This window comes from Portunus trituberculatus, chromosome 50 (assembly GCF_017591435.1).
Source record: "Portunus trituberculatus isolate SZX2019 chromosome 50, ASM1759143v1, whole genome shotgun sequence".
Lineage (NCBI taxonomy): Eukaryota > Metazoa > Arthropoda > Malacostraca > Decapoda > Portunidae > Portunus > Portunus trituberculatus.
Window position 1 is genome coordinate 2,724,980 of NC_059304.1, and position 23,678 is coordinate 2,748,657.

The window sequence follows — 23,678 nt, forward strand, 5'->3', positions numbered from 1 at the left end:
CATTACAAAACACTCTTGTAGCATTCCAACACTTGTCTGAGTATACGATATTAATACCATGATGAATTCAGGATTTCACTATTACACGTAAGAGGATAAAGAAAATTCACATTGTCAAGTAAGCCTCTTCTGTTCCCACTCACAGCCAAGGAAGAGTCAGTCAGCCCCATGAGTTCCGAATACGTGACACAATTTTCTGCTGAAGGCTCTTCTCTTGGGAATTAGTTGTTTAATGAGACGAGACTAACTAACGTGTACTTACAAATGGACGATTCTTGTATCTACTTTTTTTTTTAGTTTTAGTTCGTGTTATGATTTTATGTTTTGTTTTTTAGAGACATTCTTTAAAACTTACATTCTCTCTCTCTCTCTCTCTCTCTCTCTCTCTCTCTCTCTCTCTCTCTCTCTCTCTCTCTCTCTCTCTCTCTCTCTCTCTCTCTCTCTCGTTTCACTAAGGTATTCCAGGTATGTGAACTATCACTGGTGAAGTCCACGCCACTCCACCTTGATGGCTCTTTAAAATTCAGTGGTGTGTGTGTGTGTGTGTGTGTGTGTGTGTGTGTGTGTGTGTGTGTGTGTGTGTGATTCACCTCGGTCGTCTGTTGGTCACCCAGCCAGTCTTCCCCTTTATGGAGCGAGCTCAGACCTCATAGACCAGGGGTTCTCAACCTGGGGTACGCGTACCCCCAGGGGTACGTGAGAGGAATTTTTGGGGTACGTGGCGGGTTTCTCAAAATGCTTCAGTTTTAAATAGCAGCAAATTCGTTTGTAGTATACAATGTGTCCTTCACTAGAACCAGGACACGTTAACAACGTTAACAAGGAAACTCTTGGAGTTATATCACTTGAGAGGAAGCTCTCTTGGATTACAGTTGCCACACAACCTTGCAAACCTATAATATTTGCTCCGATTTCTTATCTTATATGTTATTCACACACACAGTGACTTATTTATCACTGTTACTAGTTACAAGTTGCAACTAGCTGCAAGCAACACTAGTTCACTGCCATAATGATCGAAAATTGTCTGATATAGTTCCTTTTTGGTAAATGCATTGCATGTTAGTCACATATAGTGTCTCCCTGTGAGGTACCAGTTCCTATCGACACTACCTCATAGAAACATACTAATATTAATTAAAAATTGTGTCTGCTCCACATATATAACACAATTTAAACTTAATAAACTAAGTCAATAAACCATGCATTTATTGTTACCCTTCCTGACGCTGCATTGTGGGTAAGGGTACGTGATCAATACTGAAAGACTTCGAGGGTACATCACATTAAAAGGTTGAGAAGAAGAAGAATTAACCTGTGCAGAAGCGAGGTGAAATGTGTGTTAAGGTTCCGTGCTGTCTTCAAGTCTCTAGAAATGAAAGATCTTGGTACACCAGACAATTATGTTTTGCTCTATATTATGATGTCAGTCGTATAAACTCAAGTAACTATAAAGAAATACCATGGTAGAATAAGAACAGAAAAATACTGGTAGGAGTAAAACCCTGGCAAATCAATAGATACATCGTAATACAGTGTTTAGAGACGATTACTCTGTACCGCGAGACGATACTGACTCTCTCCTGCGAACACTGAAATTGTGACAGTTTGGGTCCTCTCCTATTGATATTAATCAAAGTATTGCGATTTATTCACAATAGTAATATATTACACTCCGACGGAACACGGGCCTAATGTGTTTGAGATGTGGCATTTTGTTATAGTACATTTCGCTCTATATAGCGACTGTTTAGGACTAAAAAACTGTAGCTTCAGGTAGATATTCAATAATGTTATCTATCGATTTTCAGTCTTAAAGTAGGGAAAATTACGAATATTGATGCATTTCTTTTATAGTCCTCCTTGCTTCTCGAAAAGGTGCACGAATTTAGAAAAGGTTGAAGAACACTAAACTGTACCCTGAAAAAAATACAGTAAAAAGATAAGATAAAATGACCAACATCTCTATTATTATGGAAGCTAATAATAATACCAAGACTAATTAAGTAATTCAGAGATAACGAAACGAACGACGATCACGAGAGCTTCCACGATAACAGTGTGTACGATAAGATTTGATTCCAGATTCCTCGATAGCGCTCCGAGTTTCCAAGATAACAATGGCATTCCAGTTTCCTCGATAGCGATGCAAGTTTCCAAAATGACGATGCCTTTCCATGATAAAGATGCCCTTCCAGTTTCCAAGATAATAATGCGAGTTTCCACGATCAAGATGCAATTCCAGTTTCCACGGGAACGATGCGGGTTTCCACGATGTCGATGCGGTTCCAGTCCTCACGATGCGATTTCAAGACACAATATTGAAGTCCACTTGCCTACACAGGTACTGGGACGAACCCTTTCACCCGTAAGGATCCACCCAACACCCTTGAGTGCGAGTAAAGTGACGCTGCCACCTTCCTGCGCTGCAATTGAAGTCCACTTGCCTACACAGGTACTGGGATGAACCCTTTCACCCCGTAAGGATCCACCCACACCCTTAGGTGCGAGGAGAGTGGCGCTGCCACCTCACTGCGACGCAATTGAAGTTCACTTGCCTACACAGGTACTGGGGCGAACCCTTTCACCCCGTAAGAGTTCACCCCAGACCCGTGAGTGCGAGGAGAGTGACGCTGCCACCTTACTGCGCCTCACACGGGTAGCCATGAGCATAACCCGCCACACTCCACTCCCCAAACACTGTCAGTGAGTCCTTTTCACCCCGTAAAGGACCACTGGTACGGTCAGTGCCTGGCTCATGGCGCACAGCGTGCCCTCGTTCATGGCGAGTTGTTCAGCCCGATGTCATTATAAGCAGAGGTCCTGTACACACCACTCACCACCAGACTCTATGCAAGGAGCCCTTATCACCCTTAAAGGCCCCTCACGGCATCATCTGATGGACGGTAGACACGGCACCCTGCTTAAGGCGACGCCTTGCCTAGTATGAGGCGCTGCAAGTTGACAACAATCAGTGAGCTTGAAGCCGCGAAGGAAAATGAGTCCACGCTAACAATGGGATTCCACGACAGGTTGCGATTCCAGTGTCCACGGTACAGATGTGTTTGTTGAGGATAACGATCCGTTTATCGAGGCTAACGGTGCGGCGATGGCGATGGCGAAACGATCCAAAGTATTATTACCTACACAGGTACTGGGACGAAACTTTTACCCAGAAAGGGTCAACCCCAGTCCCGTGGTTATGAGAGCAGTGACGATGCAACCTTGCAATGCCTCACACAGGTCGCCATGAGCAATGACCCGCCACACACCACTCCCCAAACGCTGTCATGAAGTGAGTCCTTTTACCTAACCTAACCTAACCTAACCTAACCTAACCTAACCTAACCTAACGTAAAGGACCACTGGTACTGTCAGTGCCTGGCTCATGGCACAGCGTGCCCTCGTTCATGGCGAGTTGTTCAGCCCGGTGTCATTATAAGCAGAGGTCCCGTACACACCACTCACCATCATATTCTATGCAAGGAGCCCTTATCACCCCTTTAGGGCCCCTCACGGCACCATCCGGTGAGTGGTAGACATTGATCTCTTGCTTATGGCGACCCTTGCCTAGTGTGATGCGCTGCAAGTGGACGACTAGTAGTGAAGCTTGAGGCCACCAAGGAAAAGCAGGACCTGCAGCCAGTTCCCTGCCTTGGGCCCCAGGCCGGACCCGACGGCCACCTCCTTCCCCCGTGCGGCGCCCAAGGCCGTCACGGCCCTCAAACATCTTTAGGCCGAAAGTTCTCAATCGTCGTTTTAATTTTGATTCGAATATAAAATCGTCGATGGTAAATGAAAAATAGCTTTGGTGTGAAAGTGTGCAAGAGTTAGCTGATTAATGAAACAAGGTGAGGCAGCTTTGCTCCGGAGTATTTAGTGTACTTTGCATGTTGCTGCCGTGAATGTGTACGTGTTTGTAGGTAACTGGATAGAAACAGTAGACCAATGGTAGTTGTGTAGCTATTGGGGAACTTTTGAAAATTAGTTAAGCTTCTGGATAGAGTGGATGAGTGCACACAGGTTTGCGTGTCTTATACATAAACTGCCACTTGTAAACATAAATTTTTCTATTTCATGCTCTTAGAAAAAGCAAACTTAGTTTTCTTTATTTCCCTGATCACAATGACGTGTAAATATCAATGTTTCAATCATAAGGAAACACTAGGAGAGGACCCAAACTCCCGTTGAAGTTGCCAGATTCAACAGATATCGTAATATTTCACAGAAAAGATGGTCAACTGCATATCGTATATTTTTGGATATTCTTTTGTCACGTAAGGAGATATCAAGATAGGTAAAGTATTTCTAAACATGTGTCTACGACAAAAAGCGCTATAATAGTAGAGTTAGGTTATAACTATGCATTGTGTTTTTTTATATACCATCTTGCTCTATTCCTGGGACAAAGATTACTTCTTCCTCAATTGATAGCTCGAAGTTAGTATGATATTTTCTTTCCTTCTAGGTTAGTAAGTAGACTACAAGACACCATGAACCTATGAAGCCCCGTAAATGAGATTATTTTCATAACTTAGAAATCAAAGTCTGATAATGAGATTGTCTATTGCCAACCAAACCGTTCTGCATAGACGTCTTCAGCGTCATAGAGACCTAATGATGTTAGCTCATGGACAGTGGCCATCCTGACAGCGCGAAACCACAGGGGGTTCATAAGAAGATTTCCAGGGGTACTTAGATAGCTGATCTAATAAAATCCTTTGCAGTGCCATTGCATATTGAGTTCCATGTTCCATGTGACAATACTGGGGGTACTGGTAGATGGTCTTATAACTCAGGGGGTTCTTAACGATAAAAAGGTTGAGAACCCCTGTCATAGACCGATCTTCGGGTAGGACTGAGACCACAACACACTCCACACACCGGGAAAGCGAGGCCACAACCCCTCGAGTTACATCCCGTACCTATTTACTGCTAGGTGAACAGGGGCCACACATTAAGAGACTTGCCCATTTGCCTCGCCGCTTACCGGGATTCGAACCTGGCCCTCTCGATTGTGAGTCAAGCGTGCTAACCACTACACTACTACTACGTGTGTGTGTGTGTGTGTGTGTGTGTGTGTGTGTGTGTGTTTCACTGTTTGATCTGCGGCAGTCTCTGACGAAACAGCCAGACGTTACCCTACGGAACGAGCTCAGAGCTCATTATTTCCGATCTTCGGATAGGCCTGAGACCAGGCACACACCACACACCGGGACAACAAAGTCACAACTCCTCGATTTACATCCCGTACCTACTCATTGCTAGGTGAACAGGGGCTACATGTGAAAGAAGACACACCCAAATATCTCCACCCGGCCGGGGAATCGAACCCCGGTCCTCTGGCTTGTGAAGCCAGCGCTCTAACCACTGAGCTACCGGGCGTTCATAATTTCATTGATCATATTCTATTTCATTCCTTGCATTATTTTGGTCATCATTATAATCATTGAATTGTGTGGAATCGAACCCCGGTCCTCTGTTTGTGATTGCTGTAACCACTGTGTGTGTGTGTGTGTGTGTGTGTGTGTGTGTGTGTGTGTGTGTGTGTGTGTGTGTGTGTGTGTTTCACTTGTAAATTATATCCTTCAAGATACAAACATACACACACACACACACACACACACACACACACACACACACACACACACACACACACACACACACAACAAACACCTGAACAAAATACTTGTCAAATAAATCCACACAATTCAATGATTATACAATGATGACCAAAATAATGCAGGCAATGAAATAGAATATGATCAATGAAATTATGAACACGTTACAAGATTAATCCAATGAATTTACATAATACACACTCACTCACGCACGCACGCACCTACGCACACACGGTCGCACAAATTATATACCAGTGATAATAGTAATGATAATAATGATAATGAGAAATGTCGAGATTAAGCGTTCTCCATTCACTACCTCACTCACAAACCCATTTACTAACAACAACAACAACAACAACAACAACAGAAAAAAGAACAGAAAACGAAACTTTCCCAACCTCCTTAACCCACCACCATCTATCTCTCGATCCTATCCATAACTCAACCCTAACTTAACTTAACCTAACCCCAACAACTCCAAAGCAACCCTGAAAACCACACTAACCCATCAAAAGAATAAGATACAATAGCAATATACACGGTAAAACAAACAGAAATATCAAAGCCCCTTTCAGACAACACTCACATATACAGCATTCTCAAACACTTCAGCGATTCATCATGTGCACAAGAAAATTACTTAAATTTTCAATAATTTCCATGGCTTTATTGATAGTTTTAACAGGCAAACACAACCTTGAAAACCGAATTAATCTATCTGTATGGCCTTTGAAATCTATGATGGCAAAAATTCACAGTGTTTCTGAATATGGACAAGAGGATACATTAAAAAGATTGCCCCCTCTCCTTTTTTTTTCTCCTCCTACGGCTCGTAACCCTCGCCTGTATATAGTAAACAAGGACGCGATTCTGATCTTTATGAATGAGTCCCGCGGCGCTGCTTCTCATTCCCTGCCCTGGACGTGACTGGCTCTTTAATCGCCCGTAAATGTCTGTGAGTGAGGCTGATGGAATTGTTGATACCGCGTGCTGGATCTGGAGTTTCGTGGGAGCAGGAAGTTATTGTTTTTTGTGTTTGTTTTTGTTGTTGTTGTGGTGGTGGTGGTGGTGGTTATATGTCAGTCATGGTGTGTGTGTGTGTGTGTGTGTGTGTGTGTGTGTGTGTGTGTGTGTGTGTGTGTGTGTGTGTGTGTTTACCTAGTTCTAGTATCAAAGATCTCAAGTGGTCTGGTCTGGTCTCCGTATCTGTGTTTGTCTAATGGTTTTTTTTTTCTCTGCCGTGTGTGTGTGTGTGTGTGTGTGTGTGTGTGTGTGTGTGTGTGTGTGTGTGTGTGTGTGTGTGTGTGTGTGTGTGTGTTGCATTAACCCACAGTACACGGTCAGAGCTTACACTTCAATGCTCCTTTTTGTTCCATATCTATATTTGCCCAGTTTTTTCCCCCATTCTTGTGTGTGTGTGTGTGTGTGTGTGTGTGTGTGTGTGTGTGTGTGTGTGTGTGTGTGTGTGTGTGTGTGTGTGTGTGTGTGTGTGTGTGTGTGTGTGTGTGTGTGTGTGTGTGTGTGTGTGTGTGTGTGTGTGTGTGTGTGTGTGTGGGACAAAAGATACCGTAAAAAATAAAAAGTAGTCTCGCTAATTCAGCGTACACACACACACACACACACACACACACACACACACACACACACACACACAAACGAAGCCTGACTATTAAGAGAAGCTTTATCGCGTCTGACAAACACTGCTAATGAAACAGTAATAACATTAATGCACTCAATAGGTATTTGTTTATTGAAGTAACGTCACATTCCCTTATAGCTTCCGTTCAAAAAACAAACTTGGCCGACAGTCATTACAGCGCAACGGGCCTATAGTGAATGTTTGTTGTTATTTCATCATTTGTACAAATTACGACATTAATGCGCCTCGTTAACTCAGCGCCTTGCTTTGAGTCCGCGCCCTTTACACGTGCTATTTATCCAGCATGCGTAGGTACATTAACACATAACACGCCGTCATCGACGGACGGACTGGACTTTATCGTTAGCAGACGAGGAAGCGGAGGCTGAGCGGCCAAACAAAACTGAAGAAAAACCCTCTAACTTCCGTAAAGAGATGATGAAGGACACTGTGCGATAGCTGGCAGGTACTCTACGCCCTTCATCCCCGCGGAAGTTCCCTTGATGTTCTCGAAGGTGGCAAGGGCACCTGCTTTCATGCCGCAGTCTGACGATGCTGGAGACTAAGATTGTGACCGTGTGCAGTAACACTACCCACTTCAAAAGTCCTTTGAGACGATTCCTTTTCCAGCCCCGTGGGGAGGCACCTCCACCTACATTGGTAGTGTTGTTCTGAGCAGTGTGGAGCGGTACGTCTTGCTCCCCTGCGGCGTCCTCCGCCTCACCAAGCAGGTGGTCCAGGCCGAAACTCCTTGAGTTCCGGTCAGCCACCTCCATCTCTGGCGAGACAGAGCCTTCCTTCCTTCGGTGAGTCTTGAACTCAGAACCAATATCACTCATTGGCTCCATCACGGGGACACGGCGGTTCTGTTTCCCTTGACTTGGTTTGGGTATGAGACTTGGCTCCCGAAACCATCCTCAGCCATGGGGTTGTCACGGAAGAAGGAGGAGAGGCGTCGCCACCACCACCCGAGGACTCCCTCGCTCCATCCTGCTTCCCGGCTGGCGAGAATCCTCTCCGTGCTGAGGTTAATCTCCTGACGCAGGTCGTGCAACCTTTGCACTTCGTTCAGTGCAACCTGCACACTGACAATCTTGGCTTGTGTCTGAAGCAAGGCGACACGTTCTGCTGCCTTTGCCTGTCGCTCAGATCGTCGCAGCTGCAGCTTCGCACGCCACCTCCGCTTCAGGAAAAGTCTCTCTTGCTTCTGTTCCTCCTGGGCAGCTTCCCGCAACGCCACGTCATGTTCCACCTCGAGGCGCTGGGCGAGGGCGCTCATGTCCCGGACAGAGCGCTGTAGCGCCTCCACCGTGAACGTCACGTCTGTCAGTTTATCTTTTTCCACAGCCAGGATCTCCAGCAGCACCTGGTGGCGCCGCTCTAGCTCTTTGCTCTTGGCCATGAAGTTCAGCAGCCGCCGCTCAATGTGAGCCACCTCCTCGGGACGGAAGCCGCAGGATTCTTTCCTCGTGCACGTGGCGAGGCTCATCATGCTGCCAAGCAGCAAGAATCCATATATTTCCCAGGTATTCTCATTTCCTTTCCTTGATTTTAATATTGAAACAGACTTGAAGGGCAAGCGTGAACCTTATAGTGTGAAATGAGATGACGCTTCTTGGCGGTGTTACAGAGCGATGTGACGTCTGGAAGGGGCTCTGCCGTCAAACAGAATCCCTAAACAACAAGACTTGCTCTCTGTCCTGAGTCATCATTACTCATTCTTAGTACACTACTGAAATCAACAGGTCTCCACTCGGAAGTCTAATTTTTTTTTTCTTCTTTTTGTGGTGTGGAGAGGGGACAGGTGAGGTAAAATAGTATTTTATTTCCTCTCTCTCTCTCTCTCTCTCTCTCTCTCTCTCTCTCTCTCTCTCTCTCTCTCTCTCTCTCTCTCTCTCTCTCTCTCCTTTCTAGCGCTTTTGAGAAATTTCTTGCGAGCATAAATAGAAGAGCAAGAGATAAACACTTCATCCTCGTCGCTTGCTATCCCTAAGATTTACAGTCACAGAGCAGCTGGTCCGGTCTGTGTGGTTCCATGACACATACACACGAACACTGAACACACCACGGGGTGCATTCATTCCAGCTGGGTTATCACTGTTCCAGAATGACCAACACTCTCTTCACTTCCTGGCCCAACTTTAATCGACCCCCTACACTCTTTTTTTTCTATTTTTTTCTCTTTTTTTTTTTTTTTTAACCAATCCACGCGCGGGTCATCAGGCTGTGGACTAGACCGGCTGAGGCTGATGAGGCCATGTTGGCGCGATTACTTGTTGGTTTCAAGGGAGGTAGTGCTTTTTTTCAAGAGATACGTTCCTCCCACACGAGCTCTGTATCAAAGCTCTGGTTAATGAGTAACATGTTGGTGATTTTAGGCCAATCGCTGATATGTTAAAAGAAAAGAATAAAAAAGTAGGCAAAGGAATGGCCGCAAGGCTCTGGCGATACACTATAGAGAGAAAAAAAAACTCGGCAAGGGAATGAACTGTGCCGCTGCGGTGACCGCCAGCGGCTCGTCATCTCCCAAATTAAGAAACGCGAATATCTCTTCAGCGTTCAGGGTTCGAGCCGCACCGAGCCGAGCCGAGCTGAGCCGAATGATGCCGATGTGACCAAGACTACATAGGGCGCAGGATGACTTACGAAGCAATCTGTCTGTTGAGAGAAGCGAGGGAAAAATTACTTATCCACGTCGCCAGGGGATGAGTGAATGCTGTCCGCTGATTATGAAACGATGCCACCTGTTTTTCTTCCTTTTTTCTTGCCAGCGGGTAATGACTTGCCCGAACGCCACTCTCAAGTTAAAAAAAAAAATGCCATTATTCGTTATCACAAAACTTTTAAAATGCCAACACAATGATATATGATCGTGTACTAACATTCTGACACCTGACAGGAGACAAGGTGCTGCTACAACGTGACGTGGAGGCAGGGAGCGGACAGGTGAGTGGCGAACACCTGCCGGCACGTGGCGTCAACCTGTGAATTGATGACTGTGTGGCGAAGGAAGGTGAAATGAAGATAGCGATGGTGGTGGTGGTGGTGGTAGTAGAGAGAGAGAGAGAGAGAGAGAGAGAGAGAGAGAGAGAGAGAGAGAGAGAGAGAGAGAGAGAGAGAGAGAGAGAGAGAGAGAGAGAGAGAGAGAGAGAGAGAGAGAGAGAGAAGAGGATATAAATTGGATAGGGAGAACAGGAGAGTAGGGGAGGGAGAGTTGACGAGATGGAGGAGGTAGGGAGGGGGGGCAGGTGGGGCAGCATGGCGAGGGAGCACCTGAGAGGGACGAGTGACGCGGGGCATCCACTCAGCGGCACCACACGGAGGAGGTTTTTGCTCGGATTATTTATGGGCAACTATTGGAGCGGCCTGGGGTGGTGGCGGCGAGACTGGGGAGTTGCGGCGGTGGCGATGGCGGGGCGGCTGACGGCGGGATGGTGAAGGTGGTGAACCATGTCGAGTGAAGATGGTATTGGTGAGCTGAAAACATTGCTTTACGTAAGAACAAAAGAAATAAGGGAAGCTACATAAAGTCATCAGGCATACACGCGGCAGTCCCTCTAGCTTCCAATACTCTACTCCTCCTCTCAAACGGGACGATCACAATACAACGGTGAAGGAAGTTAATGATGCTGGATTACACTACTAATATGATTAACGTAGGTGAAATAAACCTAAGAATTGCGACTTAGGAGAAAAATAGTGAGAGGTGCGCTAACGGAGGTGAAACACGATTGGAAGCAGGATGAAAAAGTAATTCTTGAGAATGAGAGACGACAACAGAACCCATACAGGGGGAAAAAAGTGATACTGAAGCTAACTCAGGTGAAATAGCCCAGGGAATAACGAAAGAGGAAGGGCCGAGGAAGACTAGAGAAGAGCAAAGGTTCAGGAATAACAAAAGAGGAAGGAGTGGGGAGGACTGGGAAAGCGACAAGGTTAAGAGATAAACAAAAGGGAGAAATGAGAGGTCTAGGAAGCGAGAAGGCTGAGACAACAAATGGGGAAGGAATGGGGAGAAGAAAGAGAAGGTTGTGGGATAGAGAACGTGGAATGGAAACCTGAAACCTGGAAACTGGAAACTCAAAAGACTAACAAGAGCCTGGGAAACAGTGACAAAGGTAATGATGTGGACTGTAGTGGTGGTGGTGGTGGTGGTGGTGTTGGTGGTGGTGGCAAGCCCTCGGGGTAAGGGTTAGGCGACTGTGGCGGCGGCGGCTCCTCAGAACACAGCGAGAGACGCGATGGTGTAGCCAGTTATTACCAAGGATGAAAAAAAAATGAAAGAATGGGAGAAACGCCGTGTTTATTTTCACCTGCACGTCCATTGTGTCACCTTTGTATTGTGTTGTGTTGTGTTGTGTTGTGTTGTGTTGTGTTGTGTTGTGTTGTGTTGTGTTGTGTTGTGTTGTGTTGTGTTGTGTTGTGTTGTGTTGTGTTGTATTGTGTTGTTGTGTTGTGTTGTGTTGTGTTGTGTTGTGTTGTGCTGTGTTGTGTTGTGTTGTGTTGTGTTGTGTGTGTGTGTTGTGTTGTGTTGTGTTGTGTTGAGTTGAGTTGAGTTGTTGAGTTGAGTTGAGTTGAGTTGAGTTGAGTTGAGTTGAGTTGAGTTGAGTTGAGTTGAGTTGAGTTGAGTTGAGTTGAGTTGAGTTGAGTTGAGTTGAGTTGAGTTGAGTTGAGTTGAGTTGAGTTGAGTTGAGTTGAGTTGAGTTGAGTTGAGTTGAGTTGAGTTGTGTTGTGTTGTGTTGTGTTGTGTTGTGTTGTGTTGTGTTGTGTTGTGTTGTGTTGTGTTGTGTTGTGTTGTGTTGTGTTGTGTTGTTGTTGTTGTTGTTGTTGTTGTTGTTGTGGTGGTGGTGGTGGTGGTGGTGGTGGTGGGGAATGGTGAGGAATAAAAATGATACTCGTTCTTAAGAATGGTGAGGAAAGAGGTTTGTACTTAGGAATGGTGAGAAAATAGTGAGAAATAGAACATAGTGATGGTGAGAAGTAGCAGTGATGAGAGTGATGAGTGGTGGTGAAGGGTGATGATACTTGGTGATTGTATTAGTGGTGATAGTGGTGATTGTATTGTTACTGATGGTGGTGATGATGGTGAGGTTCCTTGAAGATAATGAAAGAAAAGGATGCATATGAAATAACGACAGTACACAATCTCTCTCTCTCTCTCTCTCTCTCTCTCTCTCTCTCTCTCTCTCTCTCTCTCATCTTTCTTCCCTACAACATAATGAGAAAGTACCTATTTACCTTCCTTCTACCCCTTAACTCCCCTATTCCATCCCCCCTCTCTCTCTCTCTCTCTCTCTCTCTCTCTCTCTCTCTCTCTCTCTACAAATTGAGTAAGTAAGGGGTGCATGCGGCCATCACGGCGGGGCACTTCATCGCTGCGCCACGCCCATCCGCATTTACGTAATCAGGTGCCTTCAGCGGACATCAAGTACGGCGTGTCCTTAGCATACACATAAGGACAAGGTTACGTGCTTAGGTAATTGCCACGTACAGTATTTACGGCTATCATGCCCCTAGTGTGTCCGATGGTAATTGTCTGACTGAAGTGAAGCAAGGTTGGAAAATGAGTTAACTAGTGGTGTGTGTGTGTGTGTGTGTGTGTGTGTGTGTGTGTGTGTGTGTTCCTGTTTATGTCTATATTTATCCAGTGTATTTTTTTTTCTTTTTTGTTACTTTCCTATGTGTGAGTGTGTGTGAATTCCTCCTCCCAAACCTCTACCATGTCCCCAGCTCATTAATCTGAAACAATGAATGACCCCTCCGAATCAATGTTCCGAGTCAACGCCCGAACGAGCAATGATCAGACAAGTCACCCCCAATGAAAACCAAAAGAAAACGGAGTACAGACGCGATGCCACGGCGTTGAGTAACACATAAATAGACGAGCACTTTACGGCTGGCTACACGCACTACATTTCACCCACGTCCCCCGGTAATGAGCGGCATCTGGACACTTATTACCACCTTCGAACCTTTGCTCAGAACCTTGACTCGAGACCATGGCAGAGCGGCGGCCACAGGAAGCAGAGATGCGATTGGTCAGCGGGAGTTTTTAGTCACCAATCAGAGAGCGAGTGCCTTCCTAGCTGCCTGACGTATGATGATAAATGAAATGGTAAAACATATGGATATTCTCTCAATTTTACATCATGAATGGGTTTGAATTCGTCAGTGTATTATGGATTTCATGAAGTTTAGCATTTCTAGTCCCTTGGAAAAGTTGATTTGGAGAGATATACGTGAATAGTTATCAGAATATTACCTCGTGTTAGCCTTGGAAATGACAACCTTGAGCTAAGTGTGTGTGTGTGTGTGTGTGTGTAAGACGCATACAACATTACCTCATTTAACCGCAGTGACGTATACGAGACTTCCAGGTAGTGGTGGTGGAGACAAAGGACGTGGCTGGGAGGACACAACACAAATCACACACGTTATCAGGCCGATCACTGCGCACCTCTGCCTAACACTGGGACGTGGGAGAGCTCGGCGCCACTGTGTTTTCGCCACAACATGACCAATTCGTTTCGACAAGCCCATTTTTTCCAGGGCGGATTAACTTTAAGCATCAGTCGGGCGCAGTACAGTACAATCTGCGTTACATTTATCAAGGAAGAAATAAATGCGAATCGATGAGGGATAGAGATAAGGAGGAGTGTGGGCCGATTTGAACGAGATACCATCAGCGCCAAGGGAAGGCAGCGGCCGGGGGCGAAACTCCATCAGTGAGATCTCGAGGTGAAGGTGGAATTAGAGGGAAGGGATGACGGTGGTTGGTGAGCGGCGGGTAGTTTTGCTGAGTGGCGGGTCGGAGAGCCTCGTGAGGGGACTGGGTGTGTCTTCTTGGGATAAATAGATAGATATAGATTTTTTCTCATATTTGTTTTCTCCTTTTTTTGTCGGGTCAGCCTCGCCGCGGGGTGATCAGGGGACTGCAGGGCGTGGGTCTGCAGCCGTGACCGACGCCGCCTCGCCCTGCCCCTCCTGTCAATGCCACCTCCGCCACCCACCGCCACCACACCCTCCTCCACTGTTCCCTGGCTATTCTGTTCACTATATATCTACATCTCCACCTCCTTCTCCACCTCCTCCACGGTCTGTTCCACTACTTATTAGCTCTTTTATTCCTTAAATTGATTCCCCAGTCCTCCTCCTCCTCCTCCTCCTCCTCCTCCTCCTCCTTCCTGCTCCACTTCTCTCGCCTACCTCTTCTATTCACTGAGTCGTTGAATCCACACCACATCATTCTCCGCTTTTTTTTTCCTCCTTTACTGCTACCACACCCTTCTTCTTCCGCCTCTTCTTTCTCTTTTTCCTCATTCTTTTCCTCCTCCTCTTTTTCCACGCCCTGTCTCCTCTCTCCTTCATATCTCCTCCATCCCCAACATCGCCACCTTCAAACCACTTCCTCTTCTTCCCACTGCTCTTTCTCCTCCTCCTCCTCCTCCTCCTCCTCCTCCTCCTCCTCCTCGTCTTCCTCTGTCCCTTCTTCCATCCCTACCTCCTCCACTACTTCAGGAATTCAATTACTTTACATTTGCTCAAGATACAATCACCAATTTCATGTATCACCAGTCTATGTATCTCCTCCTCCTCCTCCTCCTCCTCCTCCTATTCCTACTCCTCCTCCTCCTCCTCCTCCTCCTCCCCTTCTACTCCCATTTCCCTAACCCATTCTCTTGTCCTCATATCAACTTTCCACATCGCTCCTCCACCATCACCAACACTACCATCACTACCATCTCTCATCCACTCCGCCGACTCTTCCTCTCCCTCTCCCTCCCTCTCTCTCTCTCCCTCTCTCCCATCCATCAAAGGCCGGTACCGACGTGTGATTTAGGGCGTTCAGTTCAGATGAGATTCGAAGTTGTGAGATTGTGCTCCAGATAATGGAAGATTTTCACACCTGTAATCTACGTGGAGAGAGAGAGAGAGAGAGAGAGAGAGAGAGAGAGAGAGTAGTACATTTTGTATAAGCTATAGTTAATGTCTTATACTTTATCACACTTGCTCCTCTCTCTCTCTCTCTCTCTCTCTCTCTCTCTCTCTCTCTCGTCAAGTTTAAGCTTCATCGGTTTTCTGGTTTGTAGTTTTCTTTGCACAGGAAATAAGGAGGGAAGGAAAGAGGGAAGAGGGAAGGAAGGAAGGAAGGGAGGGAGGGAGAGAGGGACGGAGGGAGGGGAGGAGAGAGGATAGAAAGAAAGAGTTTCATCATGAGGAAAAACAGGAGGATGAGCCCAAAAAAATCCTTCAAACATGAAAGTTTTTATATAAGAAAAAGAAAGAAAAGGTTGTATCAGTGGATAGATAGATAGATAGATGGATAGATAGATAGATGAGGGATAGAGACAGATAGATAGATAGAGAAATAGATAGATAAAGAAAGAGAGATGGAGAGATAGATAGATAGATATAGATAGACAGATAGATAGAGAAATAGATAAATAGATATACAAAGAAAGAAGGATGGAGAGATAGATAGATAGATAGATATATAGAGACAGATAGATAGATAGAGAAATAAATAGATAAATAGATAGAGAAATAGATAGATAAAAAGATAGATAAAGAAAGAGATGAAGAGATAGATAGATAGATATAGACAGACAGATAGATAGATAGAGAAATAGATAGATAAATAGATAAAGACAGAGATGGAGAGATAATTATATATATTCAGACAGACAGATAGATAGATAGATAGACATATAGATAGACAAACACACACACAGATAGATAGGCAGACAAAGAAACATACGTAGATAGACAGGTTAACAAATAAATAGATAAACAAATAGACAGATAGACAAATAGATGGATAGATAGACATAAAGTAGTTAGTTTACTATGGATACAAATGCACTACGACCGTGGATATGCATGCGTTTGTTCATTACATATAAACATACATACAGACAGACGACATGAACAAATGCGTCAACAAAAAATTAATATTAGAATAAAAGGACTGTGTTTTGATAGATATATATAGAGAGAGAGAGAGAGAGAGAATCATTAATAAGCAAACAGACAGAAACACAAACCAAAAAGAACACACATACAAACACAAGCAGCACAACAAACAGTTACACACACACACACACACACACACACACACACACACACATAAACTAAGCAAACACAACACGATCTGCAGTCAACAAGTCCCAACACGACATTATTTACACTTCATCCTGAGACTCCCCTTATGAGAGAGAGAATAAAAACACAGGGGAGGGTTGCCATTTCCCTTATGCCTCCCCTTTTAATCGTCTTTTTAGGCACAAGCAGGGAGCACAGAGGCGGTTTTCTCAATATTTCTCCAGCCTTATAAAGAGTGAGGTGAAATAATGCTCCCCACTCATACACATTCACAAATACAGTAATGAAGAGACAAAGGAGGCCGGAAGAAGCCATCAGGTCAACAAGTGTCAGTGCCTGTGTGTGTAAGACATGCATACATTAACCCACCTCTCATGCCTAAACATAAATCTACTTTTTTTTTTTTCTTAACATCCCTATTGACTATGCACTGTTGATGGTTACTGTCACTATTGCAGTTCTCTACCTCTTTTTTTTTTTTACTTTTCTACTTTTTCTTTTCTTTTTCTTTTTGTTTTGTTTTGTTTGCTTGTTGTTGTTTTTCCTCGTCAGGCGTATCTAGTGTTTTAAAATTCCCTTCTGATTTTCTAATAAGAACTTGATTACTCATACCAATCCTTTCTATCTCATCTATCTATCTTTTTCAGCACATTAACACATGCGTATCTCTATTCAATTACCATCCTTCTGTAATTACCTTTTAAAAACTCTATTTACTTTATTATACAAAGGTTCTCTATTCTCTATTCCAGTCATCTACCACTATTTTTGTGAACGTATTTCTTCCTATTTCTCTATTTATTTTATTTACTTTCACACATTCACACGCTTATTCAGAATTAAGTTTAAGTATAGAGAAGAGAAGAAGCAGAGGCACTAACACTACGACACCATCTGGGAGTCTCAGTATAAAATATAGAGGCAAGGGGTGAGAGGGATGAACGGAGCATGGAAGGTCAGAAAGAAAGTGGAAAGGGGAAGAATTAAAGAGTAGAGGGTTCAGAGATGAGAAAGGTGAATGAATGAGTTAGAGGAGGAAAATTCATCTCACTCACTATTTCACACACACACACACACACACACACACACACACACACACACACACACACACACACACACACACACACCATTCTATTTCCAACTACGCAGCCATGCATCTCTCTCTCTCTCTCTCTCTCTCTCTCTCTCTCTCTCTCTCTTGAAGGCTCAGTGACCTTGTTTGGTTAAAAAAATACGTAGAATTCCTTCTCTCTCTCTCTCTCTCTCTCTCTCTCTCTCTCTCTCTCTCTCTCTCTCTCTCTCTGACCTTCCTCCCTTCCTTCAATTACCTCGGTGCCTCCAACTTTCCTTTTCATTATTCCTTTCCGTCATCCGCTCTCTCTCGCGCAATACATGAAGGGAATACATACTGAAGAGTTGTATACGTGGAGAGAAATTTTAACGTGACTATATACATACATACATACACATACATACATACATACATATATACATACATAGGAAAAATAGATGTATAGTAAATTGTTGATTAGAAATTTGTCGTTGATGAACATACAAACATACATACATACATACTTCAATAGAACTAATTAAAGGTCCTTCTTATCAACAGCTCATTTTCCTTTGATGAAAAAAGAATGTCGCTTTGACTCAATACTCACGAAGGGATATTGCAGTCAGGAACCGAAAAAAAATTATATTATTTATCCACTCAAGAGGAAAATCGATATACAATGAAATGATCTGCGCACACACACACACACACACACACACACACTTACACACACAGACGTTCTCTTAACTCCCATCATTAACCATTTTTACCATGAGTTTAGGTATGGTTAGACGATTTTATATACTTTAAGAAGGGTTTATGGATATCAGAAGATTAATAAGTAGAGTCTTCACTATTCTAATCCCCACATAAGTTTCTGAAGCTGTACAAAATCACCAAATAGTAACCAGAATGAATATAGAAACACGGCGTGACACTGAAGGGGTTAAGTTTGGTATGATGAAAAGTTATTAGTTTGTTTTCTTCTTTGTGTAATTCTCTGCTTTTTTTTTTTTTCCATTGTTTTTTTTAATTGGTGAGATATTAGTTTGATCTTCCTTTGTGTTAGTTTGTGATGTTTGCTTGCTCTTCCTTTGTGTTCATGAGTGAGGATTCGTTTCCTTCTCTTAATCAATTCTTAGTCCATTTTTTCTTTTTTTTATTTATTTATTTATTTATTTTATTTATTTATTTATTTATTTATTTATTTATTTTTTTTTTTTTTTTTGCTTGGTAAGGCTTCAATTTTTCTATCCTTTTTTTCACATTTCACTTTATTCTTCCATTTTCAAATTCCTTTTTGTTATTCCTTCTGTTTGTTCATCCACTGTAAATTTGTTCGTTCATTTGTAAAGTTTCAGTTTGTTGTTCATTGCGAAGCTTCAGTTGCTGTTCATTGAGAGAGATTTCAATTCATCGTTCATTTGTGAAGCTTCAGTTCATTGTTCATTTGCGAGGCTTCATTTTATCGTTCCTTTATGAGCCTTTTTTTTTTTCTTCAATCTATTCTTCCTTCCTGAGTTTCCCTTTGTTCTTCCTATACATTCCCTAGAGAAGCTCCAGTTTGTCTTTATTTCAATGTTCAACAGCAAGGATTCATTCAGTGCTTTCCTTCCCTTTACAAGACCTCACCACTTTAGATGCACGTCATATTGATAGCTATTTTTCATCCTTCTTTATTTCATTTCCTTTAACTTCATTACTCTCTGCCCTTTTCGGTCTCCCAGTCTTGGGAAATAGAATTATTGATGGCACCAGCTTCCCCTTCTCTCCTTCTCCTCTTCCTCTTCTTCCTCTTCCTGTTCACTGAGCTACATTCATCAGCAGCATTTTTTCTCTCACCAGGATGCAAATCTCGTCTTTCTCTTTCGCTTTTTTTCCACTTTTTTTTATGATACGGAAACAAATTACTGGGTTTCACTTTTGAAGCGTCGAGGCGTTCAGTTACGGAGTCCAGACTAATGACTCTCTCTCTCTCTCTCTCTCTCTCTCTCTCTCTCTCTCTCTGGAGTGAAAAATTAATAAGAGAGAGAGAGAGAGAGAGAGAGAAAACATGCTTACGTAATAATTATTCAGGCTCAGATGTAGACGCTCTCTCTCTCTCTCTCTCTCTCTCTCTCTCTCTCTCTCTCTCTCTGCTTCATCTCTATTCTTCACTGTTCTATTAGTTTACGTAAGTTAGGCAAGGCTATAACGTGTCTCGTCGTTTGGAAGTCCTAGACAGGCGGTGAGTGAACGACTAGTCTGTTAGTGTCACTTATTACCCAACGAGCCAAGGAACAAGGCAACTTCTGAAGAATAAAAGGAATTACGAGTGAGAATACGTATTACTTCTTCGTAGTTGATGCCGTATTTAGAAAGGGTTTATTCTCTCACCACGACTACTTTCAAAGGCCACAGAGATGATTGGGCGGATTTCCAAGACTGTTTCTCGTTTCCATGATATAGAAATCATGTAAATCTGACACTGTAATGGTAGAAACACTCTTAAAAACCCGTGTAACTTCAAGTAAAGCTTTTGGAAGAATTGGTGGTGCAGCGCAAAATTGTTTCGGAATACAAACCTTTGGTATGCCAGCGCATCTAAGAAGACAGCAATCATTCAAAACAAGAGATATGGGATAATTTAATGCTCTTCTAATCCTGGATATAAGTACAATCTGTTAGTTAGTCTGTCAGTTTCTCTTATCACCATGAATAATTCAATCGGCTAAGCCAGACAGCATTCCTGTGAAGAGTATAGAGGAACAGAGCATCAGAGAATATGCTTATCTTCTTAATTGTGGATGTGAATTAGACCTGAAGACCACAGCTACTTTGTCAGTGCCTCTTATCACTACAACTCTAGCGACCTACCAAGTGAGACAGTAACTCAGGAAAATAAGAGAAGAAGTTAAAAGAATGTATCTCTTATCGTGGATCAGAATAAAACCTAAAGGTATGTCAATGTTTATTACCGTTACAACCTCCTGGATCAACTCAGCGAGACAGTAACCGCTGAACAACACAGCAATTACCAGAGAATTTAAAGACAAGTAAAATATAAAGACCACAGTTAGTTTGTCATTACCACTCATCACTTTATAACTTCCTCGATCAAGACCAATCAGGCGCGACACTATGCCACAGGAATAAAAGGAATAAACAATAATTTTTCTAATCTTCAATCTTGGTAAAATCTGAAGGCCATAGTTAGTCAGTCAGTCTCTTATCATTATAACTTCATCCACCAGCCAAGCGAGACTGCACGCCTCAAGATCAAGAGGAATAAGAGATAATCTTTCTAATCTTGGATCTCTATAAGATCTGAAGACCACAATTAAACCTGTGCCTGGTGTTTATGGACAACAGGACATTTATTACTTCATCTCGGTATATCTGGACGATTTTGGAGGGGAAAAAATTGTAGAAAATAAAAGATTTCAATTGCTTAGTTAGCGTGTTTCGAAACTATACCCAAATCTTAGCATCAGAGAATCAAGTTGAGTAAAAAAGAAAATAACGGTTTTAAGAGGCGAACTCTTTGCTTCATTTGAATAATTGGATGATTTAACTGACGAAAGTGAAAGAATAGGCACTAACTTCAACTACGCAGCTAATTATGAATAGTGTTTCGAAATTATACCAAACCTTCAATCAAAACATAATATTCATGCGCAACAAGAGAAACATTTGCTGTTTCTAAACGAACTTGTTACTTTTTTTCTGCACTTTGAACGATCTTATTGAACGACAGCAAGGGTGTGGCTACTAAAAGAGGTGAAACACATGATTACTTATGAGGTGCGTTCCGAGATAACATTCAAACCTTCAATCAGACGAATAAACAATGCAGCTTAATAAAAGTTTGCTGTTACCAATATACGATTAACTTTGAGAAAAAAAATTGTAGGCACCAAGAAAAAAGAAAAGAAAATCTGAACTACTTACTTTATCACATATGAGGTCTGTTTCGAAATAATATACAAACCATGAACCAGAGAAATTGATTACAACATAGAAAAATAATTTGTTTTAACTAAACGACTCTAGTGGACTAAAATAAAACAATAGACACTAGAAAATAAGATAGATAAATAAATACCTGAGAATGGTGGTCCTTTACAAATCGTACCCTTCATCTCGAACCAGAACATTCAATTATGTCGCCAAAAGAAAACGGGGAAGCTGTCGAAGAATTGAGCAGACACTATTCTATTTCTCCACACCTGATACATTCCCTCCACCTTCTGATACGTAAATGCCTTAGCAGTGACAGCACCACCACCACCCCGTCCCGCAAAACCACTTCCTACTGTGTTTCTAACTGACAACACCTCTCTAAACACCACCACGACATACGACTGTACATTTCTGTTAACTAATAACTATTCTCACCTGTTGAAACTTCCATGACATTTTGCAGTCTTATTCTAATAAATAAATAAGAAAATAAATATACGTTTTTTTCTTTTAAGTAATAATATTCATCTTCTACTCAATCTTCCATAACGTCTACTAAATTAATAGATTAATAAAAAACAAGATAAATAACTAAATAAATAAGCAAAAACAATGAAATATGAATGTATAGTACTCACATATGTAAGGAACACTCTCTACAGATTAATATTTCACTGCGTCACAAATACAAATACTATGCGATGTAAGAATTAGGGAAACTTAATTACGTTTGGGTACGTTAAGATGCGGCGATTAACGTTATGGGAAAAAGCCATATTCATATACAAAATACTGTTTTAAACTTTAATATTCAAATTTACGAATGACGACCAGGTAAAGTGGAAAATTAATTAAATATACATATTACATTAAAGTCCAGGGTAAGTACCTTTCAAATGTTTATTTTTCATTATTCTATATATTTACTTTTTTCTCATTTGAACTCAGTTTCCTTACGACTCTCGAATAAACACAAATCTAATTAGGTATACACATCTACTGCCAAAGATAACACAAGAGACTCTTACGTATATGGTCTTTTGGTTTTACGCAGATAAATTGTACATACATAATCTTTTTCCTCACAAAAGCCCACATGGTATAAAAAAAAAAAAAACTTCTCGCTAATTTCGTTTACGACTCTGAAGTACAAGCAAAACTAATTAGAAACACACGAAAAAAAAAAAAACCCAAAGCATAGACATTTAGGGAGAAACACCATGTACATCTATCCGGAGCGGCATTTTTGGAAGGAGCAGCAGGGGTATCTATTCAAGATCAAGAGGACAGGAGTCTTAGTCAGGCAGAATGAGGCTTGGCAGTTCAGGGTAAGGCAAGACAAGGCAAGGTAAGGCGAGGCAAGGCAAGGCAATGCAAGGCGGGGGAGGCGGGCCGGGACGGGGGAGTAGATACAACTGCAGCCCATGAACCAAACTGACAAGTTGGACAAGCACGAGTACAAGCCGTTTAGGTGATATAAGGCTCGTGTTCAGGTACTAATGAGCTCGTCAGGTGATGCTGAGGTAGGGCGTCTAATAGCGAAGTTCCCGGTAGCGCTTCACTTTTACGTGGCTTCCGGTGTTCGTGGAAATAATGAAGAAGAAGGTTAAGTAAAACAGGTCCGCACGGCAGCCATTCGACAAGGAAAAACTAGACAGGTTCGGTTCAGTGAGGCGTGTTAAGTTATGGCTACTTAGATAATGGCCACTTAGAATACTGACAAATTGTATACTGATTTTAAAAGTACTCGTAGTGGTGGAACATGCCAAAGTGGTTTTAATGCATTCTGGCAGGTAAGGAAATGTCTTAGCGCAAACCGTCCTTGAGAGAGTGTTGAGAGGTGTTGCTTGTGTTATTGTTTATCTTGGTAGTAATTATCATAACTTGCAGGTAACGGTGCCACCTTTGATCTACACACCTGAGAGACTGACTGACTCACTGGTTTTTTTTTTTTTTTTTCTTTATAATATTGGTACATGCGTTCGTGTTTACATTCTCCTTCTTCCACTTCTTCCCTCTATATTTCTTTCTTTTTTTTCTTCTCTCTCATTTTCTTGATTCTTTTTTTCCATATTTCCTCTCCTCTTTGAGTTTCTTGTCTTCCGATAGACTAAGTAGCAGAGTGAATGACTGACTGATTTACTGAATGAGTGACTAGAAGTGACTAAGCAGAAACGACTGACTTCCTGACTTAATTACTGACCGACTAACTGACTGACCCAACCCCACAACAAGAACGAAACCAAACACAAATACTCCTTCCACTTCATTTCACTTTACAAATTACCTCATCTGTTACCCTCCACTCGTCCTCCAC